This window comes from Octopus sinensis, linkage group LG9 (genome assembly GCF_006345805.1).
Source record: "Octopus sinensis linkage group LG9, ASM634580v1, whole genome shotgun sequence".
Classification (NCBI taxonomy): Eukaryota; Metazoa; Mollusca; class Cephalopoda; order Octopoda; family Octopodidae; genus Octopus; species Octopus sinensis.
Window position 1 is genome coordinate 77,340,331 of NC_043005.1, and position 19,168 is coordinate 77,359,498.

The following is a 19,168-nucleotide window of genomic DNA, read 5'->3' on the forward strand; positions in this document are numbered from 1 at the left end:
TGCGTGTGTGTATGTTTGTGTTTTTGTGCGTGGGCGCACGCAATGGAAGTGGGATGGTTCATCATTGTTCGTTTATTTTTTGATTTGGTTGAATCCTGATTGTTGTTTTTTTGCTCAGTTATTTTTAGCATTTTGACAGAAACAAGTAATTCTAAAACTGATTTTCAACGTAAGCGTGCCCAAACAAGTCGAATGCTTGCACAGAGCAGGTTTTACAGCCATATCCAAACCGACCGTGTGAAACCGGGCTTAGCTGCTAATATATATATCAACTGAACATGCTATATTTCACATCACTGCAATAATTTTGACAATATACGAAGAAAGATATTTTACAATATATTTCTTCAAAAGGCTTAATTAAACATAAATATTGATAAAATAAAGACCTTTCATAGTACATCGACCGCCATGACAGACCTTTACTTTTATTTCGAGTATCTACATCACATACATTATTCACACACACACACACACATATATATATATATATATATATATATATTGTTATATATATATATTTAGTCGTTGACTATTTTCTCTTTTCCACCAGGCCGCTGGTAGCGATAAATTTCTATTGAATTTTTTTGCTACCCTAAATTGACTAATTGATAATTTTCTGAATAATTCTGAGATTGAATCGGCAGTTTATATTTACTGCTGATAAGTTTGGCGCGAATACGTCAGTCTTGAAAATTTTAAGACTATATTCCGTAGGCATCGATACAGACGCCTCGTGTATATTTGTCTCTCCCAGGTTTTTTACTGATGAAGTGTAACCTATGGTAGATTGGCTTAATTTAATTTAATTAAGCTAATTTAATCATTAATGACACAGAAACGTTGCAACGTCTAAAAGATGAATTGGGGTAAATGTTTTTAAATTTTCACCTAATTTCTGAATTACTACTACTTGGCGGTGTGAGTTATGGCTGCTCTTTCTGGTGGACGAATGACCTGTTAGGGTCACTCCTAAATTGTTATATATATATATTTAGTCGTTGACTATTTTCTCTTTTCCACCAGGCCGCTGGTAGCGATAAATTCTATTGAATTTTTTTGCTACCCTAAATTGACTAATTGATAATTTTCTGAATAATTCTGAGATTGAATCGGCAGTTTATATTTACTGCTGATAAGTTTGGCGCGAATACGTCAGTCTTGAAAATTTTAAGACTATATTCCGTAGGCATCGATACAGACGCCTCGTGTATATTTGTCTCTCCCAGGTTTTTTACTGATGAAGTGTAACCTATGGTAGATTGGCTTAATTTAATTTAATTAAGCTAATTTAATCATTAATGACACAGAAACGTTGCAACGTCTAAAAGATGAATTGGGGTAAATGTTTTTAAATTTTCACCTAATTTCTGAATTACTACTACTTGGCGGTGTGAGTTATGGCTGCTCTTTCTGGTGGACGAATGACCTGTTAGGGTCACTCCTAAATTGTTATATATATATATATATATATATATATATATATGAAAGAAGGTTTGAAAATGCAATTTTAAAGATGTTTATTCACTTGACCGGTTTCACTTTTTGGGGAAAAAGATTATCAGAAATAAAATAAATAGCTTTGTTGTGTTAATTACTGGTTATTACAAAAGTATTAAAATACATATATACATTCTTTGATAATAAAAAGAAAATGTTAAAAACAGTTTACAAGAAGGCATTTAAGAAATTAATCAGAACGGGACTTCAAACAGTATTTTGAATTCATTAAAAATCATGTTTCTTTGGTAGTATATATATACAGAAGGATATATATTTAAGAATTCACAAAAAATTGTAGAGGAATAATTGACCTCTCTTCCTGACTCTTTGTCTTGTATGTAGCTAAGTGAATGAACATCTTTAAAATTGCATTTTCAAACCTTTCATATATATTTTTACTCATGCAGTACCTTACAACTTTCCTTTGTTATATATATATAGCGAGAAGTTGAGGTTATAAGAGATAATGGTGTCATTGAGACCCAATTGTGAGGTAATGCTGAATAAGCGCTATAGACAGACCATAGTTATGTTCCTGATTCGGTAATATTGCGAATAAAGGGTTCAACGTTGGTTCTATGTCAGCGTGCGTATATAAGAATTTTTTGCATAATAAGATAAAACAACGAAGGCTGTGTAGATATTAGAGCATTTATAGGTAGAAGGTCTTACAGCTGTTTCTAGTATATTTATTAATTATATCCCTTCATCGGAGACGGTGTGAGAAGATGGTTAAGTCATAGTTAGTTTAGATGTGATACAAAATAGAGAGTGAGGTGGAGGAAAGAAAATAGATGCAACATATGTATGGATATTGAAGTTGTAAATCCACTTTTTAGGCATAATGGTATATATGCAATATTCCAATAAATACATAATACATACATCATATGTATATATTTCTGTGTCTATATGATGTGACGCCACCATGAGCGTTCCATCAATTGCATGATATGTAGAATATACCGCCAGCATCGCCCAAACCACCTTAACATTACATACAGAATTCATATAAGGCTGGGGTCACGTGCTATGTGCCCCTACGTAATTCAGACTTTCACATTTTCTTTTCCTCAACAGGAAAACAAATCAAAGAAGAAAATGATGCCATCACCTTGAAACGTATCCTAGACCAATTTCTTCAAGAGATACCAAATAAGCGTCCAGTACTTGAAAATACTATATATCAGTCAACAACAATTCCGTACAAGAATGGGCTATGATACCACAAAACTTGACTTTTAAATGATCCTATCAAGTGATACTATTAAGTTAGACATGGTCTTGATCAATCTTTGTCCAAAACATATCTACGTTATCCAGAATATGTGTGTTTGTATATGTGTATATATGTATATGTATATATATATATATATATATATGTATATGTATATATATATATGTGTGTGTGTGTGTGTATACACGTAACCTAGATAATTTTTCGGTTTTCTCTTTTCTTCTTTTCATCTTTTTTCTTTTTTTCACACATGCTGTTGTATTTACTTTTTGTATTCATTTATTATTTTTAGCATTTTTTTCTATCTTTCATCTTCTATTTTTACTTTTATTTGTATACTTGTAAGAAAAATCTTTTGCTATATAAACAACCTTCTAAACCACAGAATTCCAGTTTCAAAATGGCTGTCGGAAAGCTCGAAACTCATTAGAGTAACTGTAAACGTTATCGTTAAAATAAAAATTATCTCCGCAAAAGCCATCTCCACTCATTTTTCAAACACACACATATATATATATATATATAATATATATATATATATATATATATAATATATATAGAGAGAGAGAGAGAGAGAGAGAGAGAGAGAGAGATTTATATGCATGTGTATGTGCGTGTGAGTGTATCAACATTTGATATTAAATACATTCAAATATTTTTTTAATTTCAATAAATTTTAATTTAATTGCATTCACTTTTTGCTTTGGCTCATTTTAAAACATTGAAACATATATCTGTCACTTCTTCACTTGCTTCACTACTTAAGGAAGTAAAGATTATGTTTACCCAATAATCAAACCACTTTTACGAGAAATAGGAACAGAAGCAGCCGCCACACTGACTCCAAAAGTCATTATGCCGATCATGCCGTTTGGAACTCATAGATAAGTCGTGATAAATCTACTGGAGAATAAATAATGTATGTGTATCGAGTTAGCTTTTAGGGGCATTCAAAAACTAGAATACAAGGAACAACTAGAGAAAAGGTTTGAAACGGAATATCGCATTATATCTCGAGTCGCGTGAAAGTAAGATAGAATGCTTGTTATTACTTCGTAACTTGGCTACCCAATCAGCAACCGACTTTCTACGAGAAATAAAAATGTAACAGACGCCATTATGTGGAGATATTAAGAAGAAAACGCGTGACGTTGGTCGTAGCTTATTGAATGAAGATACAAGGTGACGTAATCCTACACGCGAATTCTATATAAGTGTGCATCCAGCTTGGCTTTATGGGTTATATACGTTAATGAACACCAGAGGGCAGGAGTAAATGCTGGGAACATAATAATTTCCATAGCATCAGTTAACAGCATATTCTTTACCGAAAGAAGAAATATGAATGAATAAAATCAAACTTCATTGCTCTCTACCTACCTATCTATATATCTATCTATCTATCATATTTGTTTATTGCGTACAAGGGGTTAAACATAGAGGGGACAAACGAGGACAGACAAAGGGATTATGTCGATTACATCGACCCCAGTGCGTAAGTGGTACTTAATTTATCGACCCCGAAAGGATGAAAGGCAAAGTCGACCTCAGTTGAATTTGAACTCAGAACGTAAAGACAGATGAAATTCCTATTTCTTTACTACCCACAAGGGGCTAAACACAGAGAGGACAAACAAGGACAGGCAAACGGATTAAATCGATTATATCGACCCCAGTGCGTAACTGCTACTTATTTAATCGACCCCGAAAGGATGAAAGGCAAAGTCGACCTCGGCGGAATTTGAACTTACAACGTAACGCAGACGAAATACCGCAAAGCATTTCGCCCAGCGTGCTAACGTTTCTGCCAGCTCACCGCCTTTCTATCTGTCTCTCTGTCTGCCTGCCTGTATGTTTGTCTGTCTTTCTGTCTGTCACATTTTCTTTCTGTTCGTAAAAAAATGCATAATTCTACATTTTTGTATTTTTCTTCCATTCTTTCTCTCTCTCTCTCTCGCTCCCGTTCCCACACTCTCGCTCTCTCTCTCTCACTCTTTCTCTCTTTCTATCTGTCTCTCTCTCTAGTTGTCTCTCGCGCTCTTCTCGTCTTATTCAGAATATAATTTATAGTTTGATCATGTCACTTGTAAATAGTTTAATGAATTTACTGTTTATGTGTTTATGCTAATGCTGAACAAACATGCACAATATATATTTACAGATACGAACAGAGAACAAACACAGAACATCAAATAAATTCAAATGCAATTGTACAAAGTATGTTTTGAATCGCTTAAAAAAATTGTTTGCCATATTTACTTTCATCACACACATAAGAAAGTGACCACCCAATCATACAAGCATACAGCCATCTACATATAGAATTTCTTTCTCTCTCTCTCTCTCTTCCTCTCCTCTTTCTGTCCTCTCTCTCTCCCTCTCTTTCTCTCTCTCCTCCCTCTCTTTCTCTCTCTCTATATATATACATATATGTATGTATATATATATATTATATATATATATATATATATCAACGTGGCATTCCGTCGGTTACGACGACGAGGGTTCCAGTTGATCCGATCAACAGAACAGCCTGCTTGTGAAATTAACATGCAAGTGGCTGTGCACTCCACAGACACGTGTACCCTTAACATAGTTCTCAGAGAGATTCAACGTGACACAGAATGTGACAAGGCTGGGCCTTTGAAATACAGGTACAACAGAAACAAGAAAAAAGGGTGAGAGAAAGTTATGGTAAAAGAGTACAGCAGGGTTCGCCACCCTCACTCCCTGCTGGAGCCTCGTGGGACTTTAGGTATTTTCGGTCAATAAACACTCACAACGCCCGGTCTGGGAACCGAAACCGCGATCCTTAAACCGCGAGTCTGCTGCCCTAACCAGTCGGCCATTGCACCACACACACACACACACACCACACACACACACACAAACAAACAAACACACACACATATAAATCCAAGGAAATACTGGTTCAATACGTAGTATTGCTGAGGAATGTCCTTGATACCTTAAGCACGTGCTTATTTTGATAAATGGCTAATCTATCACTGTTACATTCATATATGCATGTTTATATGTACAGACCTATACACATATATACACACACATACACACACGTGTATGTATATATATATATATATGTATATATGCATGTATGAATGTATATATGTATGTCTGTATGTATGTATGTATGCATGCATGCATGTATGTATGTATGTATGTATGTATGTATGTATGTATGTATGTATGTATGTATACGGATGAATGGATGGCTTCTCCGAGTTCGATGTATAGGTTATGTTGAACTCGATTAACTGACTGAGCCAGTCACTTAATAAAATTGTGAAAAAGTTTAATATTCCATAGATACGTGGAAGCTGTATGTCATTTTCTAGTCGAATGAGCATAAATTTGTATAAAAGCTAGATTTTTCCTACAGGTACCGTCCATTCAATGGACTCCTCTAGTTTCCGTTCACACAGGTTCAGTTACAAGAGTTAGTTCGAACTGAGGTTCTGGTAATGGCACTTTGCTCATTGTGCCACCCAATGGTAATGGCACTTTGCCCACTATGCCAACTGGTGGTTGTGAAGAGAAAAGTCTTAACACGACGGCCATATTTGCATCGATATATGTTTCGGAGGGAGAAGTAATTAGCATTAAAATCAACCATTTTACAGGGAGCTAGCGGATGGCAAGTGTGAACAAAGTTGTACAGAAATAACGCGTCGAGAATGCGCGTAAAGCCTCACTGAAGAGCTTTGAGATCAGCTCCGATTCATGAGAAATGCAATCACAAGACGGCTCTGCCTGGCGAAGCTACACCAACAGAAGTACCACCTCTTTGCCTTCAATCTCCAGAAGACCAACAGAATCCGATCCTGCGGCAGAGGCTTTCGAGCACACATCGGACTGACTGGCAACAACCGAACATACTGTGCCCCGCCTTCTTCTCCCATGTGATGTTCTTTTTCATCGACGACGATGTCGGATTACGTAAACTGTTCCAAATATTCGTCTCCTTAGATTTATTCAGAATTACAGCGCGATTTTTTCTCTGCTTTACCCAGAAAGATACCTTATAAATGTTGGGTAACTTATTGTTCAGAATATAGAATTAAAAAGAAAATGTTTTACTATACAAGATAAACACGTAATCGAAGTTAAAAGGAAAAAAAAAAGAATTAATATTTGGTAAACAAATAACTAACTGATACGTGTAAGCAAAGACGCTTGTATGAATCTTTTACATAATAGCATTATAGATTCCAACGGCAAATTAAATCAACATATACAATGAAATGTATAAACGGATTCACAACACATTACTGCATCACATAGCATCAAATAAAAAAATAAATATCACTATAAAATCATACTTACTCCCACTGAAGGTCTAGAAGAAGCATTTCGATATCTTGCCAAAATTAAACATGATTTCTCTGAGAAAAATGTCTTATGTATGTTTCGAAAAACGGTCTTAGAATAAATGTTGAAGTAAACAGCCTACGCAGTTGAATCTACAAAATAATATTTCATTAAGTAAAATATGGCCTCAGAGTAGAGGAAAAAATAATTTTTCTTATGAATTTACTTTATTGCTGAAATCTTCATTTCGACTGTCACCTTTCGGTCGACTTTCTTGAATGTTGTTACTTATTTCCTAGTGTGTCAGCCGTATGCCCGGTCGAGCTAGACAAAATCTTATGCACATAGACGTGTAGATCCACATTAATACTATAAAATGAACTTTCTATTTCTTTCAACCGGAACGGGCCTGAAAGTTTACATGTTTGAGCTCTACCAAACTAACCCTTTACAAACACTGAAATCGCTCTTTCCTACTGTCTCAAACCAGCAAGCAATCCCGCTTATTTCCTAGTGTATCAGTTGTATGCCCGGTCGAGCTATACAAAATCGTATACACATAGGCGTGTAGACCCACATTAATACTATAAAATGAACATTCTATTTATTTCAACTGGAACGGGCCTAATAGTTCACATGTTTCGGCTCTATCAAACTAACCCTTTACAAACACTGAAATCGCTCTTTCCTACTTTCTCAACCCAGCAAGCAATCGCGTTAAAACTGAGAAATTACTTGCTGTGCATAATGATCTGCAGGTAGCTATGTGTGATGTTTTCTGTGTTCTGTTGAGATTTTGCAGATGATTCTATCAACGTTGAAGTAAACCTTACAACAATATATACCAGCTGAACACTGACGTTGATCTAATCGACTTACCCCCACCTCTAAAATTGCAGTCTTTGTACCAAAATTTGGAACTATTATCTTATCTGTCTCGTGAAAGTCTAGGTTAAGTCTTGCAAAAATGCCCCTGATAAATATTACTATGTCTGTGTTTGACTATAGTTAAGGCTCGATTGATAGAAATAATTTCTTTTTTTTAGAGTACGGAAAAGTGAGTGTGAGGCGCTTACTTCTAACATGTGAGCCTCAATGTAATAGTTTGATTTGCTAGAAAAGCCGTCAGGTTACCCTCAAATCGTACTCTATTGCATTGAAAAAAACACTAAGAAGATATTGGATAGTGATTGTAGTCGAGCTTTGATTTGCTAGAAAAAGCAATCAAATATCCTTCAAATCACATTCTACGACACAAATAATAAAACACTGTGATATAGCATGAAAAGATCCTTGCGATAGTCAAAGTTACCGAAACTTTATTCATAGTTATTCCCAGTATGTGTGTGGTAAGTAGCTTGCTTACCAACCACATGGTTCCGGGTTCATTTCCTCTCCGTGGCACCTTGGGCAAGTGTCTTCTACTATAGTCTCGGGCGGATCAAAGCCTTGTGAATGGAGTTGGTAGATGGAAACTGAAAGAAACCTGTCGTATATATTTATATATATATATATATATATGTGTGTGTGTGTGTGTGTGTGTGTGTGTATGTGTGTGTATTTGTGTGTCTGTGTTGTCCCCCAACATCGCTTGACAACCGATGCTGGTGTATTTACGTCCCCGTAACTTAGCAGTTCGGCAAAAGAGACCGACAGAATAAGTACTAGGCTTACAAATGATAAGCTCTGGGGTCGATTTGCTCGACTAATGGTGGTATGGCCGCCATTATGGCCGCACTCAAATGACTCCAGCATGGCCGCAGTCAAGTGACTGAAAAAAGTAAAAAAGTAAAAGAGTAAACGCTAATTACTGAAGACTTAGGACATCATAACATCAACAACCAGTAACATCTCATGCCTATCCTCCTAAAAATATGTAGTACCAATATAAGTTGTAGCAGCAGCAGCAGCAGTAGTAGTAGTAGTAGTAGTAGTAGTAGTAGTAGTAGTAGCAGCAGCAGTAGTAGTAGTTGTAGTACCAACATAAGTTGTAACAGCAGCAGCAGCAGCAGTAGTAGTAGTAGTAGTAGTAGTAGTAGTAGTAGTAGTAGTAGTATTGTAGTAATAGTAGTAGTAGTAGTAGTAGTAGTTAGTAGTAGCTGTAGTAGTAGTAGTAGCTGTAGTAGTAGTAGTAGTAATAGTTGTAGTTATATAGTACAACATAAATTGGAGCAGCAGCAGCAGCAGTAGTAGTAGTAGTAGTAGTAGTAGTAGTAGTAGTAGTAGTAGTAGCAGTAGTAGTAGTAGCTGGATAACGCGGCTCGGCCCAACTTATATTAGTGCTTAAGGAACGCCCAGATTGAAAAATAAAGAAGCGAAACCCAAATAACAGAATATGTTATGTAAAACTTCGAACAAACAAAATTAAACAATCGATCTATCTATATAAATACATTTATTTATTCTGTCATTCTCTAGTCACAGCCATCTACTATCATTACTGAATTTAACTAAAAGTATACTATTTATATACATATATATATATATATATATATATATATATGTTTATATGTTTATATAATGTTATCAAAACAACGCCAGTCAGAAATTAACGCTTACACCACAGTGAAAAACAGGTGAGTAGATATAGATATACGGTAACAAATTCTTTTCATTCATTGACTGCTTGCTGGTACATGATATCGCACTGCAGATTGTGCAGTGTTTCTTGTTAATTTATGCCAATCAATACCATTGCACCATTCAATACGACTTGCAATGTAACTATAAATATTTTCTTTCTGTCTGCACCTTGATTGTTCCAGTATTGTAAAGTAGTTTGGTAGTAGTAGTAGTAGTAGTAGTAGTAGTAGTAGTAGTAGTAGTAGTAGTAGTAGTAGTAGTAGTAGTAGTAGTAGTAGTAGTAGTGGACGCAAGAAGAAGAAGAAACGATCCACATCATAATAGCTATGGTTATGAAAAAACATCCAGACAAACGCACGATAAAAAAAAACTAAGATTTTCTATTTGACCTACAGAAAACAGCGTTCTTAAGACGTTGCATATATATCCTACTTAGAGCATATTCAATACCCTATAATTAAAAATACTGAAACCCACAATGAGTACCCAAGGCCCACAGTGCTGCGCTCGGTTGTGCAGTGAAAGCACATAATGAAATAAGACTACTGAATAATAATAATAATAATATAATAATAATAATAATAATAATATAATAATATAATAATAATAATAATAATAATAACAACAACAACAACAACAAAACAGCAACAACAACAACAACAACAACAACAGTAACAACAACAACAACAACATCAATAATGATAATAATAATAATAATGCCCTTATGCAGTACCAGGCAGTGGCTCTTGTGGCTTCTGATCTTAACTGAGTGGAAGTGTTATCATGTATATTGTTTTGTCTTGGTATAAAAGATAGGCTACAGCAAATATTCTGCTCAATACCACAGATTTGCTTGTCAGTTGTTTGACCATAACCAGTTTAGTGGCTGACGATATGTGCATCTCTGATCACGAGCAGAAGTAGTGTGGGAGCATCATAGCCATGTGTTGAGAGGGATTCTTTGGGGTTTGGATTATTCACCTCTGGAAACATGGGTGCTTCGTTCAACATCCTTAAACAACCCTTATTCAGGGATCTTTTGAGCGGGATGAGCTGCTCGACCTGAAGAAAATTCTAACTGGGCCCCACCTGCAAGGTCATGTACTGTTTAACTTGATATGAGATCACCATGTCGCGCACATATGGTTGTGATGCATGTGCCTTGTGTACCCTTATCAGACAGGTAGTCATGATGGGTATCATCGGCTTTGTATATTTTACCCCAGTGTCACTTGGATGGCATGCAATGCTCTCTCACTCAATAGTAATAATAATAATAATAATAATAATAATAATAATAATAATAATAATAATAATAATAATAATAATAATGACGAAGTAGGGACTTTGAGGATGAATTTTGAGTTCGTTAATGAAAATATTGAAAAGTATGGTAAATCTGCAATGGGAAAAGAATATGAAGGTCAAAATACTGACCACTAAAAGCCATTGCCCTGGAAGTAGCTCCTCCGTAGCAAAGAACCTAATGTATATCAAACCCTCACCCATCAGTGGCTGCAGAGTTGTGGCTTAAAAGCAGAGTGAGGGCCTCATTCTGGCTGCACAAGACCTATGTCTTTCAACCTACAACTTATATATATATATATATATTATATATATATATATATATATATATATATATATATATATATATATATATATATATATATATATATATATATATATATTATATATTATATATATGTAATATATATACAGTTGCGGCCAAAATGTTCAGAACGGCATTGTTTTCGTCAGAAAAGTAAGTATAAGTTTTTATCAAAGTAGTTTTATATTCTATAATTTTCACAGACAATAAATACAATATTAATTGTTATTGTCTGAGATGTAATTTCGGTGTAATGTGAGAGGAGAATACAAAAGTTATGGATGATTTAGTGATTTACTGCAAAACCCATGGCGGCCAAAAGGATCAGAACGGTTGAAAAAATAACAAAATAATCAAAATTGACAGAGAATACTGGAATTATTTAATATTTAGTGTGAAGCCCTTTAACTTGAATCACACTCTGACATCTTCGACTGCATGAGGAAATTAAATTTTCAATTTCTTGCTGGGTGATCTTATTCCATTCTTCCTGAAGGGCATTCCAATAATTGCTCTTTTTTTAGGATTTCTGGCTTTCGAACGTTCTCCTAGAATATTCCACAGATTTTCAATAGGATTGAGATCTGGGATTTGAGCAGGCCAATCCATAATAATAATCTTTTCAGCCTTGAGGAAGTTCATGACCACCTTAGCCTTATGACATGGGGCATTGTCCTGCATGAATATGGGTGGTCGCTTAGTTGAATTTCTCAGCACAGGCAAGACATGATCTTTTACAAGTTGTTTATAAACTCCTGCATTTATCTTTCCATGTAATCGCACCAAAGGGCCCACACCATCTCCAGATATCATCCCCCAAACCATGACACTTCCTCCACCGAATTTAACACTCGTCTTAAGGCATTTAGGCGACAATTTTTCACCTACTTTTCTACGAACGTACCTTTTCCCATCTGAGCCAAATAACATAAACTTAGATTCATCACTGAAATGCACCGTTTGCCATTTTTCTTGAGACCACAAAACATGTTCGGTTGCAAAGGTAAGACGACACTTTTTATTCTTGGAGCTGATCAGTGGCTTCATTGCAGGTGCAGGTCATGTTCAACTAAACGACGAGACACAGTTTTCCGAGATAAAGTTTTCTTCAATACAATGCTCATTTTCCGAGAAACAGCAGCAGCAGTTTTAAATCTGTCCTTTTTAACCAACTTTACCATAGCACAATCTTCTCTCTTGGTCGTTTTTCTTGGCCTACCTGTAAACTTTCTTGCTTCACACGAACCACAATCATCGTAGACCTTAAGAATACCGTGTACAACACTTTTTGACTAGTTAACAATCTTTGCAATAGATCCAAAACTTAAATTATCCTTCCTTCGAAGCTTAATAATCTGCTGACGAATTGGTAACGGAATAAGTGGCATTATATTAACAAAGTACACTGCAAATATTCTTACTAATGTATAGTAAACGAACCATCACGTAAACAAATTCAAAACATTAGAGTTCGCCGGTTAAATATACTAAAACACGGAGTAAAAGCAACCGCTCTGATCATTTTGGCCGCCATGGTTTTGCAGTAAATCACTAAATCATCCATAACTTTTGTATTATCCTCTCAAATTACACCAAAATCTCATCCATAAAAAATAATATCGTAATTATTGTCTGTGAAAATTATAGAATATAAAACAACTTTGATAAAAATTTATATCTACTTTTCTGACGAAAACAATGCCGTTCTGAGCGTTTTAGCCGCCACTGTATGTATATATATATATATATATATATATAATATATATATATATATATATATATATAATATATATATATATATATCTGTGTGTGTTTGTATATATATATATATATGTGTGTGTGTGGAGGTGCTATGGCCCAGTGGTTAGGGCAGCGGACTGGTGGTCGTAGTATCGCGGTTTCGATTCCCAGACAGGGCGTTGTGAGTGTTTATTGAGCGAAAACACCTAAAAGCTCCACGAAGCTCCGGCAGGGGGTGGTGATCCCTGCTGTACTCTTTCACCACTCTTTCTCTCACTCTTTCTTCTGTTTGCCTACCCGCTTAGCCAGCAGGGTGGCGTCATTCGAAGGCTAAAAAACTATGCGAACGCATTGTGACCAGCGATGTGTAGCAACAACTGATGGTCTGGTCGGTCACGTGATATATATATATATATATATATATATATATATATATATATATAATATATATATATATATAATATATATATATATATAGATATATATATACATACAGGGTGCGTAAGATATTTGAAGATGGATTTATGTTTATAAAAAATAGATATATAATAACAGTTAACTTTATCACAAAATGATATGAGGATAAAAATAAACTTTTTCTATAATGTTATTCAATAAAGCCACCTTCAGCTTCAACAACTGCTTCTATATGAGATCTAAATCATCTACATGCTCGAATCAAGTGGTCCTGGTTCATTTGGGACATTACTCTTGTGTGGAGGCACATGGCCTAGTGATTAGAGCAGCGGTCTCGTGGTCGAGGGATCGCGGGTTCGAATCTCAGACTGGGCGATATGTGTGTTTATGAGCGAAACACCTAAGCTCCACGCGGCTCCGGCAGAAGGTAATGGCGAAACTTCTGCTGACTCTTTCGGCACAACTTTCTCTCACTCTTTTCTCCGGCATCTTGCAGCTCACCTGCGACGGACCGGCGTCCCGTTCGGATGGGGAACCTATACGCCAGGGAAACCGGCCATTAAGAGCCAGGTATGGCTCGAGAAGGAACAGACAAGGTCTGTGGTATAAAAACAGAGAGAAAATGGCACAAGCATCACCCAAATTCAGTAACAGGAGCTGTGACAATCATTTGAGATATTTCTGTGAACGCCGACAGAATGATCAAGATTAATAGATTCGATATAATTGTGAAAGGCCGTTAAAAGTAAAAGTGCAATTTAATTGACATAAGCATGCCATGTGATCGTAATATATACAGGAAAGAATTCTGGAATTTCAGTAAACTTAAGGATCTGACAATTCAGGATGAGAACGACGACGACGATGATGATGATTATGATGATTATGATGATGATTTCTTCCCAATTAGACGCCGGTCCAGTGATTTGGAAGGATGGTGGGTCATACAAAACTCTTGGCTCTACTACTTGACAAATATTTTATTTCATCGACACCACAAAGGATGAAAGACAAAGTTGATGTCGGCGCAATATGAATATGATGGTGTTAATAATAATAATAATAAAGAAAAGAAGAAGAAGAAGAAGAAGAAGAAGAAGAAGAAGAAGAAGAAGAAGAAGAAGAAGAAGAAGAAGAGAAGAAGAAGAAGAACACAACAACAACAACAACAACAACAACAACAAAATTCCTTTCTCCTATAAGCACTTGGCCTAAAATTGTAGGGGAGGGAGCAAGTGGAATACATTGAGCCCAGTCCTAGACTGATAAAATAATCGAACTCGAAAGAATGAGGGTGAAAGTCGACCTAGGCAGCATTCGGACCTAGAACGCTAAGCATTTTGTCCGGCGCTCTAACGAGCCTTCAGTCATATCGATTCCTTTCATTGGAATCGATATAATTTATTTTATCGATCTCAAAAGGATGTGAGACTCGGCAGGATTGGCAATCAGTATTTAAAGAGGAAGAACAAAGATTTTTAAAGAAGGTATACTCTGTTACAAATTTGTTTGTTGCTTCTTTTATCGACCCAGAAACGGAAAGAATTAAAGGACAAACCCAATGCAAACTTGAAGGAATTTCTATTTCGAAGGTTAAAGAAAGGTAACTAAATACTCCAAACAGGTTTTCAACCGGAGAATTGGTGTCTTAGAAGCCAGTGATATTAAAGATTGGGCAATGAAAGATAAATCAGGAAAATTCTTTCCAAAGAATATAGAGAATACTAAAACCCAGACTCATAAAGTCAAGAATACCATAAAGTCGAGAACTGTATCCACTATAAGGTATACACTTTTCTCTTTTCTACTCTAGGCACAAGGTCATTTTGGGGAAGGCGGCCAGTCGATTAGATCGACTGCAGTCGCAAATGGTACTTAATATATCGACCTCGAAATGATGAAAGACAGACGAAATACCTATTTCTTTACTACCCACAAGGGGTTAAACACAGAGAGGACAAACAAGGACAGACAAACGGATTAAGTCGATTACATCGACCCCAGTGCGTAACTGGTACTTATTTTATCGACCCCGAGAGGATGAAAGGCAAAGTCGACCTCAGCGGAATTTGAACTCAGAACGTAAAGACGGACAAAATACCTATTTCTTCACTACCCACAAGGGGCTAAACACAGAGAGGACAAACAAGGACAGACAAACGGATTAAGTCGATTATATCGACCCCAGTGCGTAACTGGTACTTATTTAATCGACCCCGAAAGGATGAAAGGCAAAGTGGACTTCGTCGGAATTTGAACTCAGAACGTAACAGCAGACGAAATACCGCTAAGCATTTCGCCAGGCGTACTAATGTTTCTGGCAACTCACCGCCCTCCACTATAAGACAACATGTAAGAAGAATGACATGGACAAGGAAAATCTTGAGAATATAGAACGGAACACAAATAAATTATTGCCAATTAATTGGACCTTATATCCACAGTCAGATGTTGGCTGATTGTCTTTGAATAGAAAGGTTGAGAGAAGAAGATTGTTAAGTGGAGAAAACAGCGTGGAAGTTGTAGAAAGACCAAGGGAATATGTTGGTGACATCGAAGGAGCACTTTGAACAGCAGTAATAAAAAAGGACATGTTAACATAAAGAAGGGAAGATCTGAGATTACCTTCGCTAAGACAATGATATGAAGAGAAAATTTTACACGAAAATTTTCTTTAAATAATGTACTGGAATGTATTGAGATCAAAAGTCATTTCAATTGTCAAAGAAGTGAATGTGAAAGAAAGAGGCAATGGGCTTGATTCTAGTTACGTAAGATCAAGCAATCAGAACAAGATACAGAAGAATAAGGAAGGAAGTGATCTCAGCTGAATTTAGAATGTGTGGCGAAAGAAAAGATATGGCAGCACATATTTTCACTGAATATAGAATGTTTGCTCACAGGTTCCATAAGAAATATAACTTGGTATGGTTGCTATAATCATATATTTACAAATCTCTATAAACATAAATGCATTTGAACATAAAGTAAAATGGAATGACCATAAAACTGAACACATAATTGAAAATGAATATATAATGGTACTGTGGGATACGAAACATGAAACGAATAAGCATATAGAACATTTACATCAAACATTGTTGTACCCAATAAACAAGAAAATGTTTATTGCTGTCCCGTTTACTACAAAAGTAAGAGAAAAAGAACATGTGAAATTAGGAAAATAATAGGATTTAAAACACAAATTTCAAAGGGTGTCTCAATTACTGTAGGATCTTTCGGAATAGTTGCAAGAAGATTAAATGGCTTGTTGTGGATGTTGGATTTTCTAACTCAACAGAATACTCATTTGCTTGGCAGGGCAACATGATATCCGTCAATCAAATACCGACAGAACACCAGCGAAATAACGACGACGACGACGACGATGACGACGACGATGATGATGACGATGACGATGATGATGATGATGATGATGATGATGATGATGATGATGATGATGATGATGATGATGTTAAGGATGATGACAATGAGGATGGAAGTGTCGGTGGTGTTAGTCGATTTCATCGATCACTTCTAGGAGCATTGTACCGCTTTGCTTAAAGAATCCAGACAGTTAAAGATATCCAGTCCTTCTTTGCCAAAGAAAATCAACGGGCGGTGCCCTAGAGAGATTCAACTGACAGCTTAGATTTACACGACACAATTCAACAGATGTTCGATATAACTGCGCAAGTCAGAGACATTTGATTACTCGACTAATACTTCTAAATCAGTTTCATTGTTCTGCATGCAAATTCGCTAAGTCCAGCTAACAACACTGATTTACCTGAATTTATTCTGAACAAACAATTTTGATTAATACACGGGTCAATATTTTGACTTGGCTATAAACCTAGAGCAGACGTTATCCGGTATAGACAAACTAGTCGACCACCATCAACGTCCACATTCTCCTTTCTCCTTGGCAATATTGTTGTTCATTCCTGACACAAATCCTGTATAGATTATTTGTCCTACGTCTCACAAGGCATGAATTCAACTGTTGTGCGCTCCTGACAATATGTCAAATGTCAGTTGCCCAGTTTTGTTCTATGGCCGAGACAACTATTGTAAGGCCTATTAAAAAGACGAATTGAAGAATGACGTCTGACAAACAGAAACTGTACTTAATCATCCTCTATGAATATCCGGAGATTCCACAACCTCGAGATATACATGTGCAGAGGGTGCTGAGAGTTGATGGACACTCTGATGGGTGGAACTTGTTAATTCTATAAAAACGACAAAAGAAAGGATCTAGTCTGATCAGATGTTCTCTGGGACAAATAACAACGGCCGAATGGTAAAACACAACGGAAGTCATATAGGCATTCGCTACCTCTACACAATGAATTTATGGGTTGCCTCTCTTCAGCCTATTTCTTGTGTAACAGGCCGCCTTACTCTCATAACCCCATCACAACTGATAACCATCTGGAGATCCAGACAACATCATTCTTCAAACACTTTTTACGGGGGTGTAGCCTAGCAATAGATGGCTCCCACGTTGCAGGCAAACGTGTACTTGCCTGACCAGCTGCTGAGCTGCAAGCCTACCAATTTTTCCTGGTTAACATGCATTCTTTTTATGACATTCGGCATGGTTCTAATCGCGTTGATCTCGGAAATGCCTCACACTTAGACTCCGACAAGAATTTTCTACGAACCCACTTTGAAGAAGTTTCAACGATGACCTACTTCCTGTTTACTGAGAATTTGCTGGTATGTTACCATTTGTGATAGACAACCGCGAAGATCGTACCAAACGAATCTGGCCTGTACGGTGTTAATAATAGAAATAATAATCATTTCTACTGGAAGCACAATGCCTAAAATTTGGTAGGGGTGGGATTTAAGTAGATTACATCGAACCCAGTGCGTGACTGGTGCTTATGTAATCGACCTCGAAAAGATGAAAGGCAATGTCGACCTCCGCGGAATTTGAACTCAGTAAGTAGCGACGGGCGAAATATAGCAAAGCATTCCGTCCAGTGTGCTAACGATTCTGCCAGCAATAATAGTAAGAATGATAATTTCGTATATAAACACAAAACCACAAATAGTGGAGGGTAGGCATGGTATTTACTGGTATCTATTTCATCTACCGTAGAGTGATGCGAAGCAATATCAGTTAGGCGATTTGAACCCAGGACGTATAAGTTTCGTAATTAAATACCGCAAGGTTTCGTTCGAAGGTCTTCTGATTCTGACAGACGAAGAGTATGCATTTGGGACAACACACAGATTAATGAATTAACTTCCGTATTTAACAGGGAAATTATTTTACAAATTCCGTAGGAAGGATACATTGCTGACCCTTACTACCAATTCTAGCTTAGCGACAGCATCATTATCATCATTATCATTGTCATGGAATTGGAAGAAAAATAAAGTTGACGGACGCATGGTAGTATGAAGGGACGTATCTAATTATACTTAGGCATTTTGTCCTTCGTAATATAGCCCTGGTTGTCGATGCTAACGATTTATTATATTAACAAAGGGCCCCACAAAAAAGTTTTCAGACGATGAATCCTCTCGGTTGAATTGATCTTGAGAATTACCCATGGACATAAATATGTCTCTCTGTCTGTCTATCTATCTATCTATCTATCTATCTATCTATCTATCTATCTATCTATCTATCTGTCTGTCTGTCTATCTATCTATCTATCTATCTTTCTATCTACCTATCTATCTATCTCCCTCTCTATCTATCTATCCATTTATATGTGTGTGTGTGTGTG